Genomic DNA, 23,309 nt, shown 5'->3' with positions numbered 1-23,309 from the left:
GATTAGATCAGAGGTTGCAAACCACCGGCCTATGCGTCTTGTGGTACCAACAGTGTTTTTTCTTCCATTAACTGCCCCTTTTCAAAATTGAAATCACACACATTAAAACTACATACTTCAATTCTCTTTGAAAACAGTAGACTAGTAGACACCCCTGGCCATCTCTGAATGCTAGTCAGCTGCCACCCTGAATTGTTGCAGTTGTCCCCAGCTGCCCTGCCCCCACTGTGCCTCCTATCCCACTTCCCTTGAGAAGTGGCCTTCCAAGCCTCAGCAATCTTTTATCTTGGCAATCCCTGTTATGGTCACCAGATGAAACACGAAACGTCCCCAACTCAAAAGCGTTTGGGATAAGCAACAAATAATTTTTATGGCAAGTGCCTTAACCATCCCAGAGAACATACCAAAACTTCATTCAACAATTACAGCAAATTGAACTAAGTATCTTATGCCTTTCTAAAACTGCCCCTTCTGCCTGGGTTGACTTCTCTCTTCTGGACACACACACACACACACACACACACACACACACACACACACACCATTTACATCTAATAAGCTCTAAGAACTCAGTCTTGGTTCCCACGATTTTCCCATACAAGCCATGTAAATCCCAATAAACTTCTATATACCACCTTTTGGGCAAGCTCTTCTTTTGAAATGTTCTTAGTTTTTATTTCGAGCTTTGGGATGTCTGAGATGGTCATCCTGCTTCTCTCAGCTATGCCAAATCAACACCAAAAGTGTCATTTCCTGGCAGATGTCACACTGCCCCACCCCAGCTGCTAATCCAGCCCGCTTCTCCTGAGGCCACTCTGTGGGCAAGCTCATGCCTCCGGTCATCAGGCCTGGTGTTTTGTTTTCATCTGAGACATTTTTCAATCCTTCCCTCATTCACCGTTCCCAGGACTATTGGTCCTGGTTAGTCTCTCCTTGCTTTCCTACCTCCCACTCCCAGCATCTTCAGAAATCATCATTCTGCCCTTCCATAGCTTTCTTTACCCCTCCTTTGTTTCAGTTTTTGGTAAAGGAATCAGAAGCCCATGCCCACCCATCCCCTACTGCCCTCCAGTCACAGGGAGAGGAGTACGTAGCTGGAAGAGACAAGAGAGAAACTTCTGGAAACTGGTTTAGAGTTTGTTAGTACTATCCAACATTACACCCTGGCAAGATGAAACAAGAAGAAACAACCCTGTGAACAGTCACAGAGACCCATCACATTGGTACTCAAACCTTAGTAATGAAAAGAAATCTTCATTCTAAGTAGATCTTAGCATTGTGGCTCCTGAGGGAAAAAACTAATGCATGAGCTACCAGGCCAGTGGCCCCCATGTGCAGGAACCTCAAGCTGAGTTCTCTCCGGCTCCTACTTCTATGATTCCAGGGAATTGGCAGGAAAGTTGACTCAATGGGCTACAGGCCAGAGCTCTGGAAATGACTCAGCAGCAGCAGCAGAGGGTGGGGAAGCATAGTTAGACAACCTGCTGTTTACCTTAACTAGCCTAGAGAAGCCCTCCAAGGCAAACTGCCAAGTAGACAGGAAGATCGCACCTGTGAGCAAAGACCACAGTACACTCCAGGTTTGAGTTTACTCGTGAGCATGAGCCTACAAGTTCGACTTCTCTAAGTACTTCCAGGATGCTCATTTAGCAGCTCAGTCCTGTATCACGAATTTTAGAAGGTCTTATTAATAAAATCAAACCTGGATCCAGGTATTGGGGTGAATGCTGAAAGATCAGAGAAGCAGAACAAGCCACAGCCACCTCACCTTGTCAATACCTCAGCTGATCCTGTTTCCTCAGACTGGAAGCCTGTGAGTCCTCATTCAGAATGAATCTCAGCTGAACTGTTGCTCAAAAGCATAAAAGCTTAACCAGGCTCTAGTTCCTGGTCCTCATGCCTTAAATACCTTTCTGCTGCCTGCCATCACTTCCTGGGATTAAAGGCTCATGTCACCATGCCTGGCTGTTTCCCATGTGGCTTTGAACTCACAGTGATCCAGACGGATCTCTGCCTCTGGAATGCTAGGACTAAAGGCGTGTGCTACCACTGCCTATACCTCTATGTTTAATATTGTGGCTGTTCTGTTCTCTGACCCCAGATAAGTTTATTAGGGTGCACAATATTTTGAGGGACACAATATCACCACACAGTCCCTTGACACCAGCAGCAGTTCCAAGAGGGCCATCTTAGCCTCTGCTTTGATCTTTGCTTTGTAGTATCCACCTTTGTAATCTTTACCAAGCATTATGCCTATGAAGATAATTTCACTGTCTACTAATTGCCTTCTCTCTGGTTTCTTATGAGTTTGAACATCATTTATATATTTGTTGGGCAATCCATTCTTTTCCTGTTCTGTGTATATTCTGTTTGCCACTTAAAAGTTGTTTATCTCCTCCATACTGACTTGCACAATCTTCTTATACTTTATGTGTATTTTAGATGTAAACCCATGGCTGCTTTCAGACATTGCACATGTCTTCTCCCATACCCATAAAGATTGCACATTTGGGTTTTAATGCACCCCAACCTCACTTTTGCTTATGAGTAAGGAGTCTCCATATTTTTGTCTATGTGTGTGATATAAAGAACTGAGAGAAATCTATTTAAAAGACAGGAAGATTAATTTGGCTCATTGTTGGGAACTGTGCAGCCTAATTTCAGACCAGCATATGAGTGTTTGTCCAATGGATCTCCAGATGAGGCAAAAGCCCATGGGGACAGTTTCACTTGGCAAGGACCAGTGGACTTTAGGGACAGCACAGAATACTGCTGGGACCACATGGCCAGCATGCTCTCTTCTCTTTGTAACATTGATGATTCTCTTGGTGGTTTTAGTATCATTTTGTCAATCACATATTGGACAGATGTGATCATTCCAGGAAAACCCATTTTTTTTTTCTCGAATACCTTCCCCTAAAATTCTTTGGGAGCTAATGCTTCTCAGGTTTCTTGTCTGGGGATGGCATCTGTCACTTGAGACCCCAGGAGCTGTTCTAATTCAGTGCTGAGAGAATTGGAGGCAGATCACTCCTATTTCTGCAAATATGCTTTGAATGGGATTGTTGTGTTTGAAAACGTGTGTTTATGTCAATCACCTTATAATTTTGTAAGACAGGATGTACCTGGCTCAATATTTGGCCAAGCTAGCAAAATGATAACAGTTGTTTTTGGTTTAAAGATGTTTTGAGATAAAAGTTGGGGGGGGAAAGAATCCATATTTGACATACTTGTTTTTGCTGGATGTTAACTTGGAGGATTGGAAAAACTTGTTAGTATGGAAAAACACACTTGTTTTGATGTATAAACAAAGAGGGCTGAAGCTATTTGGGGCCGGCCACTTGTGTGAAACTCATCTGGTGGTTGGACCGTTCATTTCTTCGCACCGATGCCCCTTCTCTGTCTTAGGACCTGAACTCAGGCTGCAGCTGGACTGCAGCAGCTCATGACTTCAGAGGGTTCAGTGCATAGGTGGTGTGGGTGAATGTCATGGCAGGGAGCTTATTGTAGAGCAAAGCTGATCATCTCATGGTGGCCAACCAGCACAGGGCCTGCTTTTATAAATAAAACTCCTTTCCGCAAGTATTCCATTCATGAGATCAGAATTGTAATGATTGAATTACCAGGCCCCTCAAGGCCCCTTGTATTGGAGATCAAGCCTCCAATATATGAGCCCTCAGGAGACATTTAAAATTCAAATCAGGGCTGGAAAGATGGCTCAGCAGTTAAGAGCACTTTCCCAGCACCTAATGTCAGGTACCCCACAACTACCTGCAGCTCCACAGGATCTAGTGCCCTCTTCTGGCCTCCACAGGTACCTACACTCTTGTGCACATACCCACACATGAGACATACATGTATACACATAATTAAAAGTAATAAAAGTTTTCAAAATGCAAACCTTGTACTGTGTATGAACCAGTTTCCTCAACTCAAACCGTCTTTTCTTCTACTGAATCCCAGTGGCATAGTTACCACAGTTTCCATTGCTGATTGATTCATCCCACAGCTCTTAGTTTTGTTTGATCTATCCATCTATCCTGGTAAGAAAACTACACAGTCCTTATAGTCATGGCATTATAGCTTTTTTTTCTTGTAGAGACAAGCTGATTTCCAACTCAGTATGCACTCAGGCTGTCCTCCAACTAGTGATCCCCCTATCCATTTTTCTTAAATTATGGAATTACAGAGGTTCACCACCATGCCCACCAACTTTGCAAATGTATTACAGGTATTGACATCTGGTTAAGCAAAATCTCCTTCCCCTTTGCTCTTTTTTAAAAACTTAAAAACTATTTGTGTATTGAACCTTCTGCATATGTTAGCAGAGAAAACTGTCCTATTTGAAAAATATCCTGCAGACTAGCAACTATAATAGAAATAACCTGAGAGAAGTGCTATATTTAGTATCACCACCATTGTTAAAAGTAGGTGCAGTGGCCGGGCGGTGGTGGCGCACGCCTGTAATCCCAGCACTTGGGAGGCAGAGGCAGGTGGATCTCTGTGAGTTAGAGGCCAGCCTGGTATACAGAGTTAGTCCAGGGCAGGCTCCAAAGCTACAGAGAAACACTGTCTCGAAAAACAAAAACAAAACAAACAAACAAACAAAAAAGTATGCGCAGTGATCCTACAGAAATTAATATATTTTCTTCATGGATGAGTCAAAAGAAACAAGATAATCCTGTTATCACGCCAAGTTTATCATTTTTTAATGATATGCATTCTTTCTGTTACTGTTCAGTGTGTGGCCCCTCTTTATTCCCATCATTCATGATCTAATTGATTCAAGAAAATTTACTGGACAAAGAATACTGTTTATTGCAACTTAATAAGTAAATGTCTAGACCTTGCTTGTACCTTAAATTTGATAGGTTTGGTCTTCAAGAGAAAGAGGTCTGATACGTCTTTGTTCTCATGTGAAAGGGAAAGCTATCAAGGGCAACTTGTTTCTTATCACATCAGACTGGAGGGGGCTGTCGATGACAGCCTGTGATGACAATAGCACTGGGCAGAAATTATTCTTCAGGCCTTTATACCACATGCAACAGTATTGTTGTGATCTCAGAGCTATTTGCTTCCCTTCTGCAGCCCATGGTTTTCAGTCAGGGCTGGTCAAGAAAATGGAAGTTACTCTAAGTACGAGGAGCAATGAAAGACTTAATATAATGAAAGGCTAGGTTTTAAAAAGTTATTAAGGGACACTGCCACTGCCACCAGCACAGCTGTGCCAGAGCTGCAAGGAGACCTCCCCTACCCCTCACCGGCCGCTGCAGCCTCCGATTTGTCCCAACAATCTGTTAAAACATGGTGGATTACTATGAAGTTCTGGGCGTGCAGAGATATGTCTCACCTGAAGACATTAAAAAGGCATATCAGAAACAGGCATTAAATGGCATCCGGACAAAAAACCTGAAAATAAAGAAGCAGCAGAGCGGAAATTCAAACAAGTAGCCGAGCCATATGAGGTGTTATATCGGATGCAAAAAAATGGGACATCTATGACAAGTACAGCAAAGAAGGATTAAATGGTGGTGATGGAGGAAGTGGAAGTCATTTTGACAGACTGTTTGAGTTTGGCTTCACGTTCCGGAATCCAGAGGATGTCTTCAGGGAATTTTTTGGTAGAAGGGACCTATTTTCATTTGACCTCTTTGAAGACCCATCTGATGACTATTTGGGGGAACAAAAGGGGTCCCCGAGGAAGCAGAAACTGAGGTGCAGCTTGCTTTTCTCTGCCTTCATTGGATTCCTCCTTTTGGAGGTGGATTTCCTGCTTTTGATACAAGATTCACTCGGTTTGGCTCACTAGGGAATGGGGGTATCACTTCCTTCTCTTCCACATCATTTGGCAGAGGCAGAATGGGCAACTTCAAATCAATATCAACTTCTACTAAGATAGTTAATGGCAAAAAAAAAAAAAATCACTACAAAAAGAATTGTGGAGAATGGCCAAGAAAGAGTAGAAGTTGAGGAAGACGGACAGTTAAAGTCCTTGATGATAAATGGTAAGGAGCATCTGCTACGCTTGGATAACAAGTAATTCAACGCACGCATTTAACAGAAATGGTAAACCATATCAAGCACCATTTGAGGAATAACAGGAACTTTTTTGTTGTTTTTTGAAGATTTTGAACGAACTGGACTTTCTGTATAACTGTATCTAATCTAAAGCATTTATAAAACAGCTCATTGGAGCCCCTATTTGTCATAGACCACAAAATAAGACCACTTTTTTACTTTAAAGTTGTTGGCATGCACTTTGCTTTAAACAAAACAAAACAGAACATAATCTGAGGTGATCCCTGTGACTCTGTGAGTTGTGCTAGGACAAGCCCGTTCTTTAACACCAGCATGGATCTGCTTCCTTCCCATTGTGTTGACATGTGAGTGAGTGGTGTCAGCCTGCTGTGAAGTTAACATTGCCAGATGAACCTTCCACAGTATTATTTCAATTTTATTTCTGGTATTTAGTAATGAAAACTATTACTGCATCAGTGGAAAGACATTTCTGGTTTAGTGTAAATTAAGGATGTTTTCTAGTTGTGCATGGATGCTGGCAAATTTGTCAGTTCTGACAATTATTTAAATATGTCATGTTAAGCTTAGATTTAAAAAAAGCTGGTAATTTGGGTCTATGTCATTTGCTTTAAAAAAGAAAATAAATGTGAATGTGTTTGGTGCATTCCTTCATGAAAAGGCCAGTTTTTAAAACCTCTATAGGATGGAGGTCTTGTTACAACCAAAAATCCCAGTTCCTAACAGCACTGGGATTGGTGGTGGCTAGATTGCCACCCAACGACCATAGGAAAATGCCTGTGGCCTCTGCTCTATTCACCTGCCCTCCAGGAACTACTGTGAAAAGCAGGTGCGACTCCTTCCCATCTTCTAAGCCTCATTCGGTTGTCACTTATGAATGGACTCTAAGTAGGGGTCCTACCTATAACGGAGAATAGGAATGATAATTATAATCTCTAGGCCTTCTCTTCCTGGAGGCAGGGTAGGGGCAGGAGCAGGAGGATGGAGATGGTACTGAGCATTAACAAATTGTATGTTGTGCTCTGTGTCTACTTATTCACTATCACTGAATTCAGAAGTCGATCCTGTCCGATGGGTGAAGGCAAGAGAGTCCCAGGTCAGGACCTGAGATAAGAAATGAGAGTCTTCTGCCACCTCGGCCAGAGATGCTAGGTGCTCCATGAACCAAGGGCACCGTAGGTGTTAGGAGTCAGTCAGCAGGTGGCTTTACTGTTGGAGCAAGATTACACTGCATTTCTTCCACTAAGGTGGGTCATATGATTCTTGAAGTTGCTACTTCTGTAAATTTGAATATGATCTTATCACTGACTATACTATTTCAAATAGCACATCAGTGGCTTCCCATTGATCTTAGGATAAAATTTGAACTCTATACTTATTTGAACTTCTTGACTTCCAAGGCCCTGAAGCATCTAGGCTGTAACCACAATATGAGTTGACAGTGGAGCCGAAATTATAGCCCAGAGAGGGTCCAATGTGAGAACAATCATAAGAATATTCAAGACTAGTTCATAAAGCAGTGTCTCTGAGTACCTAAGGGTGGAGAGTCTAGTGCCTATGGAGTAGTAAGGAAAGGAAACAGGGTTCGAGGCACACTTTACAAGTATCTATTAAGGCTGGAAATGTGTGGGTCTTGTGGGCACCTATTTTTGAGATAGTGCCTCATGTACCCCAGGCTGGCCTCAAACTCACTATGTATGTAGCCAACAATAAATCTGAACTTCCAATCCTCCCACATCCACACCCTCAGTGTTGGGATGGCATGCCTGGGCCACCATACTTGCGTGTCTTGAGGGATCTTTTATGGGACTCTTTTTGATGTTTGAACTTCTTTATTACAAAAACACATGTCACAGTGGGTTTGTGGGAAAGCAGACTCACCAAAGGCTGACTTAAATGTCAAGGTCGTTGCTTTTGTCACCCACTGTTTCCTCTGAGTACTTTGCAGATATTAGGCAAGGCATGCAGCTGGATGCTTTGAGAGCTTCCCAGCCTTAGGGGAAATCTCACGAGAAATCACTTTTAAGCACACACTTAATCTGTTTGTCACCGATTTACTTACTGTCTGTCAGAGATCTTGGAAGAATAGGGAAAGTAGAGCCTCTTGTGGTGGCTATTTTATAACCCTCCCGGAGCCCAATGTGAAAATTATCTCCACCACTGCTGCTTTGGACATAACAGAGACTCAGTGACATAAACAATAGAAACACATTTCCTCCCGGTTCAGAAGCCCAGGGTCCGATGGCCACAGCAGGTGAGTTCTGAGGCCCCTCTTCTCGCCTTGCCCCATACTTCACAAAGATGAGAAGATTTCTCCAAGATTCCAAGATCCCACAGGCAGAATCAGGAAGAAAACATTGCCTGCCTCCTGGTGTCTTTCCACCAAATTAGAGACGTCTGTAAATGAAACTGCACAAGAGTTGGTCTCTGTTCAAGCCCACTCTCATGTGTGTTCAGTACCTAGTACACTCCAGGCACCATGAAGGGTGCAAGAACAGGTCAGAGGTCATAACCCCGGGACCCCGAGACACTGAGTGGCTCATGTTCCTACTGTTATCCTCACTCTCTGGACTTCTGAACATTCGTGGTTTTCATGATCAAATATGAACTCAATGTTCTTTTGAGATGGATTGAGAGGAAGAGTGGAAAGAGAGATGTATTTATTCAGTGTCTACTATGCACCAGGCAGGGTTCAAGGAACAATCTACACCAACTTTATTTGATTCTCAAGGAGTCTTCTTAGATAAGTATTATTATCTCCACTTTGCAAATGATTCGGAGAAGGTAAAGACCTCAGGAAACAGTTGAACTTGAATATGAATTCAGGTCTTTCGGGTAGACCTCTTTGCACCCATTAACTTCATCTTCTCATACCTGTCTCTGCTCACCTGCAGATGCTCACACCCTCTCAGAACGCCCTTCAAAAGTAAGGTTCCCCAAATATTGCTTACTTCTCTTACTATGACCAAATACTTGACCAGGAGTCACTTAAGGGAAGAAGGCTTTGGTTTCATTTGGTTTGGGCTTACAGTTAGATACAGTCCATACTGATAGGGATGGCACGGCAGTGGTTGGTCACATTACATCTGCAGTCAGAGCAACACAGACTGCACAGAAAGGGGGGTAAGTCTATGAAAGCTCTGCCCCCAGTGAAGCACCTCCTCCAGTACATTCCACTTCAAAGGCCCCACAGTCTCACACACCAAGTAACTGGAAATCTCTATGTTTTAAACTCAAGCATCTTGGTGGGGGATGTTTCAAGGTGTGAACTTTAGAATCTGTCATCTCTTAGAGGCTGGTTCATAGGACATGCTCAACAAGATCATCCTGAGATCGCTTCTCAGCTTTTGGCGGAGGTCAAACAGCTTACAGAGCACACCGCTGTCCCGTTCCAACTCTGTAGGTAGAGCTAGCACCAGACTGCAAAGGCAGCTCCACCAGACTGAGTTACCTGAGGGCTGGAAGGAATACAGCTTCCATTGCTGGGTCCCACTGTCATAATCATCAAGGAATGACACACAGAGAGTGAGCTACCCTGTGCAGTCACTGTCCCAGACACTCCAACTACCAGAGAAGCTTTGGTTTGCCAAGGTTCAGGGCACAGAACTATACAAAAGGTCTCTGAGAACCCTCCTATCTCCAAAGACTGTGGTTCCAAGTTTGAGGGAGAGGTTGAGTAAAGGATGAGTAAAAGATGGGGTGGATGGAAGGAAAAGAGGTACAAGAAGGGAAAAGAATGAGTCATTAAGGGGAGGGAAGTTAGAAACTGGAGCCTGGAGAGGAGAACTCAGTGGGACAGTGGGCATTCCTATCACCTTTCCCACATAGGTGCTTATGAGGCATGATCAGATTCCTGGGTCTCGCTAACCCATAGCACAAAGTCACAGCAGTGAATCTGGAGGCTGCATGCTGCTGCTACTGCATGTCAGTCCTAAAGAGATTTAACGCCTACCCCACCCAAATAGGAACCAAAGTGCAAGGAAAGTAAGCTAACGGTGACACAGCCAAGCCCCGCAGGAAAACCACAAAATCCTTTCCTGGCCTCCTCTGGTGGGTTATACCCTAATCCACCATAAGTTAACCATCCAGAAGCATCAGCCCTCACACAACAAAATAATGGGATGGCATAACCACCCCTCCTCCCGACAGATGTGACCCATGGGTGGCAGACCCTAGCTCTCTCTTTTCTCAGAACTTATTGCACATTCTGTCACTGTCCCCAGGAAGCTCCGTGCTGTCCCCTGTGGATACTGTGGAGCCCAGCTTGCTGTACTTTATTGCCAGCATTGGAAATACAGAGCTGAACTTGAAACTAATCAATCATGCACTCCTAGTCTATCCTCCCTATTTGGGCCCTTTTTAACACACACTGGCCCACCTGAATTGATTCCCTGGACAACTGACAGCTGGATGATGTAGTGCTACTGTAGGCTCAGGCCATCCTATGCCTGGGTTCCAGCCACACTCCCAGGCAGAGGAAAAGGAGCCTGAAAGAAGATTGATTGCCTTCGTTGTCTACCCTGGTCCAACTTCATACTCAGGTGCTTACCAAGTATCCATTGATGCCTCCAGGCATGGTTGCAAGGTTCTTATGAGTGCTAGATACTGAGCTGCATCCTTTGAATGGCCTTAGAATAAAGTCATTTGGCACATACTGCAAATGCCCTGCTTGGCAGAAGAGGGGGCAGGTTTCAAAAGATGCAGTAACTTTTACCGTTACATAGGCAACTACCAAATGGCAGTGTCTGGGTTCAAACCCAGGCTGGTAGGATGGCTAAATGACTAGAGGTCCTTGCCAAGCCTGAGGGGATCCCTGGGACCCACATGTTGGAAGGAGAGAACCAACTTCCTCAAGCTGTCCTCTGACCTCCACGTGCACACCATGGTACATGTCCCCCCTCCACACACACACACATACACATACACACATATACATACACACAAAATAAAATGAAGAATTTTAAAATACCTCAATTCCTGGTGTCATAGTCTGCTTGCTATTGTTTCCATAGACATCATGATGAAAAGTAACACGGGGAGCAAAGGGTCCGCTACATCTTACCATTTAGAGGCCATCAAAGAGGGAGGTCAGAGGAGTCCAGCGCAGGAACCTAGAATTCGGGACTTTGAAGGACTGATGAAGACTTTGAAGGGCTGATGCTTACTGACTTGTTCCATGGCCTGCTCAGACTGCTTTCTTATGAAACCCATGACCTCTTTCCCAGGGATAGTAGCACCCACAGCTGAAATGGAACCTTCCCAAACTGTACCTAGGATTATGGCTAATACTGTATTGTTCCCAACAGTGAAATGCCTCTGTGCAAAAAGGAGACTATTAAATGTTAAACTTAATGGGTTTTGGGGTCTCTGTGTACAGATCTCTCCTTCTCTATTTCCTGCCCTTCAGAATTCAAGGGATATTGGGTCATTTTTGGTGAGCAGTAGTCTTGGTTACTGTTCTATTACTGTGAAAAGATACCATGACCTTGGCAACTCTCATAAGGAGGGTATTTAACTGAGGACTTGCTTATGGCATGGCTGCATGCATAGCAGCCTTGGTGCTGGAGAGGTCGATAAAAGCTAGCTACATCTTGATCCACAGGCAAGGGGTGGGGAAGCGGGGAGACTGGGCATGGAAGGGGCTTTTGAAACCCTGTCCCCAGTGACACACCTCCTCCAATAAACTCCTAATCCTTTCAAATAGCACAACTCCTTGGTGACCAAGCTTTCAAATCTATGGGCCCGTGGGGGGCATTATCATTGAAACCACCACAGGAGTTCCACACCACAAGGTCAGTAGACACTGATGGTTAGCAGTGCCTCCAAAACCAAGTATGGTCTTTCCTGGATCACAATCTTCTAGCAATACCTCTTGCCCTGAAGGAAGGGTTGTTTGTTACTCACAGACTCACACTCACCTCTCTGAGTCATCTGGACATGTTTTCCTTTTACATCTATCTCTACATCATCCTGGTAGCACCTAAGCTTCCCTGTCTATAGAGGAAGCAAGAAGGTTTGCAACCCAGATTAGCACAGTTTTTGAGGCTCAATCACAACAACATCAAATAAAACTATTAGAAATGAAATGGACTACACTGGAAAAAAAAAGTGGTAAGTTCAAAACAAAACTGTAGATGAGAAAACTGAATTTCAGGGAGGGAAAGGGGATTAATTACTCAGACAAATCCAAGTGAAGAGTCTCAGAAAATCCTTCAATCTCCTAATACTGGCCAAGGCCGCCTTCTGCCCACAGGAATTCCAAGAACCTTGCCTGGCCTAGAGACAAGCTTCAAACTACATGTGATTTTGCTTCCATTCAGAAAACATAGGAAGTAATTCTGTTCAGATAACTGGGTTTAGAAGCTTTCATATGTTCCTTAGTTAACAAGCAAGAGTTAATAAGAAGAGATTATACTTCTTATTTCTCTGGACTAAAAAATAATTAAATGGTTTGCCCTGTTGGTGATTGCTCCAAAAGGAACATGGCCATCTTTTATTAAACCTGCTATTATATGGCAGAGAGAATGTAAGACCCAACTTTAAGAACCCAGCTTTTAAAGATCAAGTGAAGAGAAGTAAATGTTCCTACAGGAACATTTACTCCTACACATGGAATCTTTATTGAGTGGCTGAACATGTTCATTTTGATATAAATTTGTCCTATAACCACCATCCCACCTTTGGTAACAACAGTCTAATTTTCTTTGTAGAACTACCTATCTTCCCCATCTGTTTTTGTGGTCTAGTTGCTAATGACCCAAGATGAACTCCATTCAACTCCAGTCATGAGCACAGGATCCACTGTGTTCTAATACTATCCGGAACCCTAATAATGGTCAAGTACCCTAAGATGGACCATTATGGGGTTATTTTGGTACCTAAAGTGGGAGTAGCATATACAACAAGATCTGTGCAACTGGGTCTATTGATAATGTCGATGCTGAGACTTAAACTACTTCTTTTAACCATCTATGTGAGAAAATATGAAGGCTGTAGTAAGATGGACAGAGAAAGACTCATGGGTTTCCATGGGGAATCAGATTCCAATTTGAGAAGTCTACTGTGGTGGATATTGTGTTCCCTGAAATATTGTGTGTTCCCCGAAATAAACATATCTGGGGTCAGAGAACAGACAGCCACTAGAACAAAGCCAAAAATGGTGGCTAGAAAATGGGTCAGAGCAAGCCATAACAGAAGTTGGGCGGTGGTAGCACATGCCTTTAATCCTAGCACTTGGGAGGCAGAGCCCAGTGGATGTGTGAGTTCAAGGCTACTTTAGAAACAGCTAAGCTTGGTGACCCATGCCTTTAATCCCAGAAACCCAACCTCTAACCCCAGGGAGTGGGGGCAGAAATAGAAAGGTATATAAGGCGTGAGGGCCAGGAACTAAGGAGTTAAGCATTTAGTTAGTTAAGCATTTGGTTGGTTAAGCGTTCAGGCTTTGGAGCAGCACAGTTCAGCTGAGAGCCATTGGAATGAGGACTCAGAAGCTTCCAGTCTGAGGAAACAGGATCACCTGAGGAACTAGCAAGGTGAGATAGCCATGGCTTGTTCTGCTTCTCTGACCTTCCAGCATTCACCCCAATAACTGTCCTCAGGTTTGGTTTCATTAATAAGACCTTTTAAGTTTCCTGTTACAGTCTATTTCTCAGTTTTATAAATTGTAGAAGTCATAAAAATTTTTTTCCAGCATAAGCCAATTTGAGTTGGGCTCCTGTGATTTTCAAACAAAAGAGACTCAATACACACCCACAACAAAGACACTGGGAGTGCTTGAACAGATTTCAGTGAAAGGGCAGCAGTGACAATTTTCTGGGGCAGCTGGCAGGATCTCTGGTAAAGTCCTCAGAAAGTTGGCCCCACCCAAATGGCAGTGCTTGGTCCTAAACAGGAGACACCCCACACACACATACACACACACACTGCAAAGCAGAGTTCCCCAGGAGGAGAGGCTCATCTCACCTGACATCTTGGCTGACACCTCGTCCTACACCCACCCAACATTCCACTGAGTTTTATTAATGTGAGAATATGAAACTGCTCTTGATGAGGCTTTGCTTGCTTGGCTCCCACAATGCTTTCTGGGTCCCTAGAATACAACTTTTAATTTAGAGGCATTCCAAAATGCCCGAAATTGTGGTTCATCACCAGATATGTTTTCTGTATCACTGAAACCTGAGTTTCCTCCATTTGTGAGGAAAATCCCAATCCGAAGGCCCTTCTTGCCTCGTGACTGCCTCCTTCAGCGTTCACCCACCCACAAGCAGGAAAGACTCAAAAAAAGGCACAACATTGAATCTTTATGCCTTATTATGAATAGGTACTTTATGCTGTGTCCTATTTCCTGGGTGATTTGTACTAACCATTAGTCCATCCTCTCCAACCACTGTTGAGGCGAGTGGTACAAATTACAGATGAGCCTCTGCAAAGCCAGGTGGCTCACCTTGTTGTCTCACTAACTACTCCTGAGCACCATGTGCCACTGTAGAAATATAATGGAATGCAAAGTATCCTATCCTTAAGAAATTGGGGCAGAAAAGCATTACTGAAGCTTTGTCAGAAGCTCTTTGATCATAAAAGAGTTATAAAGATGATGGGCAGTCAAGACATCACACACTTCTGAAGTTTGTGTCATTCTATGTGCTTGGTGAAAGCCCCTCAGGTTTGAAATGTGACTTTCCCGTGTCAGCATGTGACAACCACAGGACACAAGTCCCTCAAGAAGACATGAAGGTGGCCAGATGCTGAGTCCCATGGCTCTATCATTGACCATTGAGTGCTTCTAAGATAGACTGACTCTACATCAGCCACTGCAGGAGGCAGAGGGCCAAACCCTTGAGTTCCAGTCTTCCATAGCATTAAAGCCGGAAAGTACCCATGTTCCAGTTACTATTACTATGACTAATTGTGAAGAAACATTCTAAGAAACCAATAAGCTAATGTTAGTTTAGAGAGAAAAGAGCATATTGGAACAGATCCGGGAGGAATGGACAAAGTTGGGAGCTAAGGAAACATTTCATGGAGGAGTTCACATTTGACACGGTGCTTTTTTAATTAATTAATTAATTTGTTTGTTTATTTTTTGTGAGACGGTGCTTTTAAAAGATCACAATCTTACTGTGCATGGTGGTACAAGTCTTTAATCCCACATGTGGAAAACAGAGGATCTCTGTGAGTTTGAGGCCAGCATGGTCTATGAAAGGACGAAGCAGATGCCATAACAGGCTGCTCAGTCTTCTCTCAGAGATCAGGCCTCAATTTCAGTTTCCTGAGACTTGAGCAAGCAGTTTCTGGGAGGGCCATGAACAAAAGACACAATCCTTACAGTAGTTCCCTTTCTGCACGTACTCTGACTGCTCAAGGTTCAGCCAGTGGTTTACTGTCTGGGACCCCTCGCCAACTTAGAGCTACATGCATGGGTCAAAGTGAACATGCAAGGCCAGCCAGCCCCCATGGCAGCTCAAGGACAAAGCCTAGGACTTGTCCAGGCCTTCCAAAAATGATAACTGTAACCCCCAACCAATAAATTCAAAGGTTACATGCCCTCACCCAACCATATGATGCCAAGGCTTGTACCACCCTGCTTGCAGTTTTTCCCTTTAAAAACCCCTCACCCTGAGAGGACCTGAGAGGTCCTCCTCCACCTGCTGTGTCAAGTGTTGGACATGGACCAGGCCTGGGCTTGCTTGTTTTCAATAAACCCTGTGTGTTTTGCATTGGATATAGACTCTGTGGTGGTCTTGTTCAGGGATCTGGCTACATGGGCACAACAGTCTACATAACAAGTTCTAGGTTAGCTAGGATCACAGAGAGACTCTGTTTTTAAAAAAAAATCATAATCTTCATTTAATTGTTTAAACAAACAAGATACTTTGACTTGGTACATTGAAAAGATCATAGGAAGAAAAAAATTAGCCAGAAGTTATAAATCTGATACATGGTTTGAATCCTGACTGCTAAGGTTGCTGGGACTATTTGAGTATCCCTGCCAGCCTGGCTTGGCCTCCTCACTTGACTATCCTGCACTACCTGCAACTGTCCTCTTCCAAGGAAAGGTGCATAAAGACACCTTTTGCCCATCATTTCTTTCTCAGCCACCTTTTCAGGCCATAGACATCCAGGCAGCTAGCAGTCTGTGGCCAGGGGCAACTGCTGTCTGTGAACAGAGGTCGATCCTGGCCATATTCTTTTACAGAGGCTCAAATCAGCTTGAAAGTCAAGGTTTCCAGAGGTGAGAGAGATCAGAGGCAGATCTGCCCACAGCACTCTGTGGTCTAGTTCAAAAGCTCAAGTGTTCCAGCATACGGTGGAACATGTGTGTCCTCCACAGAACAACAGAAATTCAGCTTCATCTTGTTCCATGGAGCAGCAACACACGAGGCCATGGAGCCTCAGCCTCCAGTCTTCTAGAAACCCCAGCTGGTCTCCAGGCACCTCAGACTGTTAGGGAGGCTTAACTAGCGGAAACACAGGCAGCCAGAGTCAGACCAAACCACAGTGAGCAGGTCAGACACTGAGCAAAGACAGCTGTGCTGGGAGAAGCTTTTATGTTTGCCTGCTGTGGTAAAAATGCATCCTGTTTGTCTTAGTGGAGGAGTCAATGTGCATATAATTAAGTCCCTGTGTTTAGATGTAACAGCCACGTTTAACGTGTTTGTGTGCATAGGATATATATGAACATGCAGCTGATCTCTCTCAAACAGGTGATGGGCTCCACCAATACACTGGAAATAAGACAATATTTTACCCTCATGAAGAACCTACCCTAAAATGAGGGACATACACAATGTCTCAATTTGGTTTTCCAAAACACTGAATGTACAGTTCTGTGTTGAGACAACAGAGGAAAGAACTTACTTTTCTTTAGGGAAAAATGAAAGTAGAAAGCAGTTCAGCAGAGTTCTCTCCAAGTAAGCAGCTCCCTCCCTGAACATCTTCAGAAAGAAGATGTCCTTTTGATCAACAAAGACAGGAAAAGAAATGCAGAAGCCATCAAATTCTTCTTACTTACTCAAATAGGATGCAAGCATTGACTTTAGAAAGTTATGTCTGGTATGATATATTGCACGGGGGACCCCAGCTGGCCAGGGTATCCCGTGTGTGCAGGGAAACATGCTGGCATGCTGGGCAGATGCAGCAGCAGGCTGGCGGTCATCCCATGCCAAGTGAGCATGGCAGCAGGACGGCGGGTGGACATTCACAACTCAGACACTGTATCCACGTTATTATTATAATAGAGAGACAAAGAGAAGACAGGAAAGAGAGAGGAAGAGAGAGGAGTTGCAGGGTGCATACCTCCTGGAAGGAAAAATGGAAGAGAGGAAGGGGGGAGGGGCCTTTCCCCCAAATGAGGCTTTTACATCAGGATGAATGGTGGTGCCAAGGGGCCGGTCAGAATACTAACATTGGCTTCCAAGCAGTGGGTCAGAATATTAACAGTATCCACGGGGAATGAACAGGAACAGGCACTTGGAAGCAAGAAGAGGGGTCACCAGTTCAACACTGGCAAGATGGAGGCAGAAGACAGGACACATTTCAGTGGATGGGACAGTGGAGCGCCATTGCAAGCAAGGAGCAGGAGGCAGATAAGCCACGGGGAAAGGGGGGTAGTTCAAGGTAGACAAAGATCATGACAAAGCTGAAAGGAATGCTCTGCTATTCACCGCACTGGAACCCAGCCACGTTTATTGTTTTCCACGATTCTTGGTGTCATCTGACATTGTAATTCTGTTTGCTGTCTCCCTAAATAGAACATAAGCTCCCTGAAGGCAGAGACTGTTTTAGTTTATGCTGTATCTATACACCTAGAACATTGCTTGTCACATAGGAAGAAGAGTCAGTAATCACTTGCGGAATACATGCACATGGAGAGGACTGAGAAATGAACCTGACTGAGCAGGTGAGGTAGCTGCCACCAGTCACCAGGGCCTTATGTGTTACGTTGAGTGCTGGCATCACCTTGGATACGTAAAGCAGTGTTTCCATGCTGGTAACCCATGGGCCAGTCACAGGAGTGTTTTGCTTCACCACAATATCATATTTCCACTAGATATTTTATATAGACACCTAGACCAATGTCTTTCCCTTAAAAATTCACAGGATGCAGTACTATGGAGCCAGTAGCCTTGAAGGCCAAGTCCTGTGATGAGTAACAAGTGTCTCTTTAATTTGGCCTGTGCTCTCCAGGTCACCATAGTCTGCCCTCATCTGGACTGTCTTGCTTCACGTCCCCCTTATACATGCACCACTTTCTCATTCCTGGTGGATGAAGAGAGCTTGCAACTTCAGGCCTGGATTTAGAGGATAAGGGTTGAGAATTCCACCATAATTATGAGTCTCTGTAATTATCTCCTGATGAGCCAGGCCTCCAGGAAGTATTTACGGAATCTGAAGTGTTCCTGTGCAACTAACAGACTGCAAGGGAAGCGAGAAGACCAGCTCTTTAGAATCTAGTCATTACAGGAGAATCTGACTATCCAATGGCCTCCATGCTGTGAGAAGGCCCACTCTAACAATGAAGAGGCCACACAGAGAGTGTGAGATGCCCTGGCAGTCCCTAAGTGTTTTCCCATCTATCTGGTGGCAGATGTGTGAAAACTGGGATTACACTGGGGTCAATTATTAGCTTCCAAGACAGAAGTCTTCCACCTACTTACAATACATACAAGCATATGAGATATCTTAAGAGAACTATTCAGCTGTGGCCATTTGACTTAGGGAACCATGATAAATAATTGTTTTGAACTGCATGTATGTGTCTTGTCATATGGCAATGTACCTACACTCATATTACCACTCAATAGCTATATGCCTCAATGTACTTTTTTCATACAAATAAGTGTCAATCATAATAGCACTGACTACAGGTATTATTAAAATTCATATTAGATCATAAATAGAAATATACTTAGCCTTGAAGTTAGACCAAGTAGTGTCAATAAATCATAAGTGTTCCATAATTACCATTCTTTTGTTTGATTCTCATTATTATGGCTGTTGACGCTTACCTAGTGGGAAGCATATCTAAGTCCAGCATTCAGAAAAGAATGATAAAGACAGAAGAGTCAGGAAGATTAGGCTCAAGGAAAGTGTTCTTCATATGGTGTGTATATCTCCATATCTCAAACTCAGGTTTCAGGCAAGTGGCTATTCACTCTATTAGTATTCTGTACTAAGACCCCTCTACCAAATCATGATTTCTTAACCCATAATTTATTCAAAACTATGTATGCAACACAAATTGACACATCATGCAGTATTCTGTATGCTGGAGACGTAGCAGTAAATAAAGACACCCACCTTCCATGAAGCTTCCAGTCGAGTGTTAGGGAGCAGACATAAAAGGAAATAAAATGTATAGTCTGGTCTATGGTGATACATGTGATGGGGGAAAGTAAATAATGGAGGAAGTAAGCATGGAGTAGAGGGAACCGGACTGTGATTGTAAGTAGGCAAGCTGAGGAAGGCTTTCTCTGGTATAATACAAAGGGAGAAAGGCACCTGCAGTAGAGAGAAATCATCAATTGTACAGACTGAAGAACCCAAACACAAAAGGGTGTGTCTTACATTGTTACATATATTGGTTACCAGTTACACACTAGGTATGTTTTCCCCCAACAACTCAGCAAGACAAATGTCATCATACATTATCCTTATTCATTTTTATTGTTGTCAATCTTGAGACCGGGTCTTACTATGTAGCCCAGGCTGGCCTGCAACCTACTACTGTAACCCAAGCTGGCATGAAACTCATAATTCTCTGGCCTCCACCCCACCAGTGCTGAGATAACAGGTGCATAGATCCCTGTCTAGCATTGATTTACCTTTTTATCCTATTGTGCTATAACTTTGAAATAGTTTTGGAACAAGGCAAGACAGTGTGTTAATAAGCTTTAATAAGGTTAAGTGGGAGACAACTCCAAAACCTCCATGTCTTACCACAGTAATTGGTATTTTTGTTTCTACAAAGTGTACAGTATGTAAGCTGCAGAGTTAAGGGGACCCAAACTGCTGGGGCCCTGCCATTTGCATTGCTAGTCCCTGTAGAGAGAAGAAAAGGTAGAAGTATAGGTTATTTGCTTTTAAATGCTTCTTCTGCAAATGGACAAGGCGTCCCTTCTCCTTGTGATTCACTAGCTAGAACAAGTTAAGGGTAAGTGCATGTGTGAGCAAGCTATGTGCCTAGAATTAAAATGAAATAGATGTTGATAAATGTTTTAACATTTGCCACAGCTAGACATATTGATATATAGAGTTGACATGTGGATGATAATTGATCAATAAAACAATATGTAGGTAAATAGGTATGTGGATCTATGGATGTACAGACAAATGTATATAAGAAACTGGGCTTTAGAAATAGTGACAATTTACCATTCAACTAACCACATCTCAAAAATATTTGAAAACAAAAATGAACATGTACAGACATTTTCCCTTAATGTTATCTTGAAACATTTATATAAGAGTGTTAAGGATATGAGAGGCTATGGAACCAATTCTACTCAGATATTTAGGGATAATTACTCATATTTACTAATTTATATATCATAATATTATAGAGGATACAGGTTCAGTTTCCTTTGAAGAGTCCCTAATGAAAAGCCTCTGCTCTGATGGAGGTGGGGACCAGCACCTTGTGGGTACATGGGTGAGTTCACCAACTCAGAAACTCTTATGAGTCATGCTACTTAGGAATTTTATGGAGGCTTTACTAATTAGATATGATTATATCATTGGTGTGTGGTGATTAACTCAATCTCTGAGTCCTACTCTTTCTCAAAGGTCAGGTGTAGGGGTGAAAATGTAAATGCTCTAAGGCACTTTGGCTTATTGGTTACCAGTTCGCATCCTGAAGCTCTCTATGGGCCTCCAGCATCCAGTATCTTTTTTGCATACAAAAGACATGCTTATCACTCCTGAGGATCTAAGAATTTGAGGAGTTATGTGCCATTGGTCAAGAAAAGATCAAAGATTAATTTTTTTAATACATCATACTCACCAAGCTCAGACTAATTCTAGACATTAGAGAAACTGGAGATCTATACCTGAATGATTTTTTAACAGGCAGTGTTTGAATGGTCTCTATACAATGTTTTATTTGTTAAGTTGTAGAGATCTATTTTATATCACACACACACACACACACACACACACAGAGAGAGAGAGAGAGAGAGAGAGAGAGAGAGAGAGAGAGAGAGAGAGAGACTTACAATCCCTCTTCTATAAAGATCAGAGAACTTTTTTCCCCCCATAACTCATTTGGCAACAAAACATAAATTGAATTAATTTGATTCTAGACTTGAGTTTCCAGCAGGTACTGAGACAGGCACTTAGAAGCTGCTTTTGCTAAAAAGCACTGGCCGGGGTTGGGGATTTAGCTCAGTGGTAGAGCACTTGCCTAGCAAGCGCAAGGCCCTGGGTTCGGTCCTCAGCTCTAGGAAAAAAAAAAAAAAAAAAAGCACTGGCTTATCACTTGAGTAACTGGCATCTCTGCCTTCAGTTTGTACCTGTGATGGCACAGAGATGAATTACTATCCTTAACCTTTCCTCTTACATCACTTTGAATTCCAAGAGGACAAAATCTCCCAGGAAAGAACATTCCCTACATGAGGACAATTGTCAAGAAGATGAGGCTGCACTCTTAGTGATCAACAGATTAATAGCTTAATAATTTATGGACCATTTTGCAGGACAGATATGAGTCTGCAATGGGCAGGACCACACCCTGACCAGAACTGCATATTTGTATGTACTTCCCATTCGTTAAGCCTAAACCTCATGCAGTAGCCCCCAAAGACTTGGGGGTCATTGGACCCCTTTATTTGTTGCTCTTCCCAATGTGGCCACATTCAATAATTCTCCTTTCTTTGCCTTTCACTATTAGTTGTCACTTTAATTGACAGATTGGGGAAGAGCTGTAAAGTAGAACCTGGTGGGGCTGCTGAAGCCCCAGCTTTTATCTTATGAGCTCTAGTAACAGTGTTTAGAATATTACCCCGACCACTGTAACTATTTATATAATTGTCCAAATGAGAGCATTGATAAAATATTAGTTTGATGAGGTTGGAGCTGAACCAATATATAATATATTGTTACTTATAATGAATTGAACATCTCAATTTTCCTCAAAATTCCTAATTTGAAACCCCTACTTAGATCATGAGAGATGTACCCTTATGAATGGGATTAGCCCCTCCTCAGAAGGAGTCCATTCATTAGCTTGCTTTCTGTCATGGAAAGACACAGTATGGTGACTCTCATAAATCAGGAACCCTTATCCTAGACTCTCAACTGCTAGAAATGTAAGAAATAGACATTTTGTCTAAGCTGCCCAGTTTATGGTATTTTTTTCTTGGCAGTCTTAGCTAAGAAGTCATTGTTGATCAATCTAAACTCAGAAAGTGTCAAAGTAAAAAGAATTTTATTTGAAGCTTTAGTGTCATCAAGATCAAAATCTGGACTCCCTTCAGCTCCCAGCCCCTGTGCTCTCCATCAGCAAAATTCAGCTGAGATATACAAAATGATGGTATAGAAAACTAGGCAGATGTTATCATACAAACTCAGCAAAGCCTGTCAAGGGGTGGGTGTAGGCACATGACCAAAGGGACCACTGACCTGATCTCCATTTTAGGCAAGCTAATTTATTCTATCCTTAAAATCACTAGAACAAGCAATCTTCCCAAGGGCCCTTGTCCTGTCCAGGTGACTGATAGGCCTGTTTGGATTGACTATTACAGAAGGGGGCAATGGTATATATGAATTCACTTCAGAAAGCCTCCTGCTGGACAGTAGCTAGAGAAAATTTAGGACTCTTGGAGCTGGGCTTAGTCATCCAATAATGACCTACAGGATGTCACATCTTCTCCCAGGAACAGAGATATGATCTGGGTCCCTTTCCTCTGACTAGTAATTAGAGCCTTATTCTTACAGATTGCTTGCTTTTCCAGGCTGCGGGCTATGAGGGAAGGGTCTGGCCACAGTGCCATAGAAGTCTGCTCATACCTGACTTCCTCATGCAAGGAATTACACTTCAGGGTAGCTTTCAATCATTGTTCCAAAGAAAGCAATCTACAGAGGTGATTTCTTTGTAGGAAACACAACAAAATGTTAAGAACAGGGGGACAACTAAATGATAGAAGGTTTAAAACCAACACTGTATAAACATAGAAATGTCATAAAACAAGGGTCCAATGACTCTTGATATGAATCTGGACCTTCTAGGCAAACTGTAATTGGCATTCCAGATGTCTAGGGTTAAAAGTTGAAAGCAA

At 43.1% G+C, this 23,309-nt stretch overlaps 1 pseudogene; it reads left to right on the top strand.

Moving 5' to 3' along the window:
- Window positions 1-5,304: 5,304 nt before the first annotated feature.
- On the top strand, window positions 5,305-6,090 carry LOC118593525 (annotated as a pseudogene).
- The last annotated feature ends 17,219 nt before the right edge of the window (window positions 6,091-23,309 follow it).

Source organism: Onychomys torridus, chromosome 11 (assembly GCF_903995425.1).
Source record: "Onychomys torridus chromosome 11, mOncTor1.1, whole genome shotgun sequence".
Classification (NCBI taxonomy): domain Eukaryota; kingdom Metazoa; phylum Chordata; class Mammalia; order Rodentia; family Cricetidae; genus Onychomys; species Onychomys torridus.
This window is presented reverse-complemented; position numbering and strand designations above follow the sequence as displayed.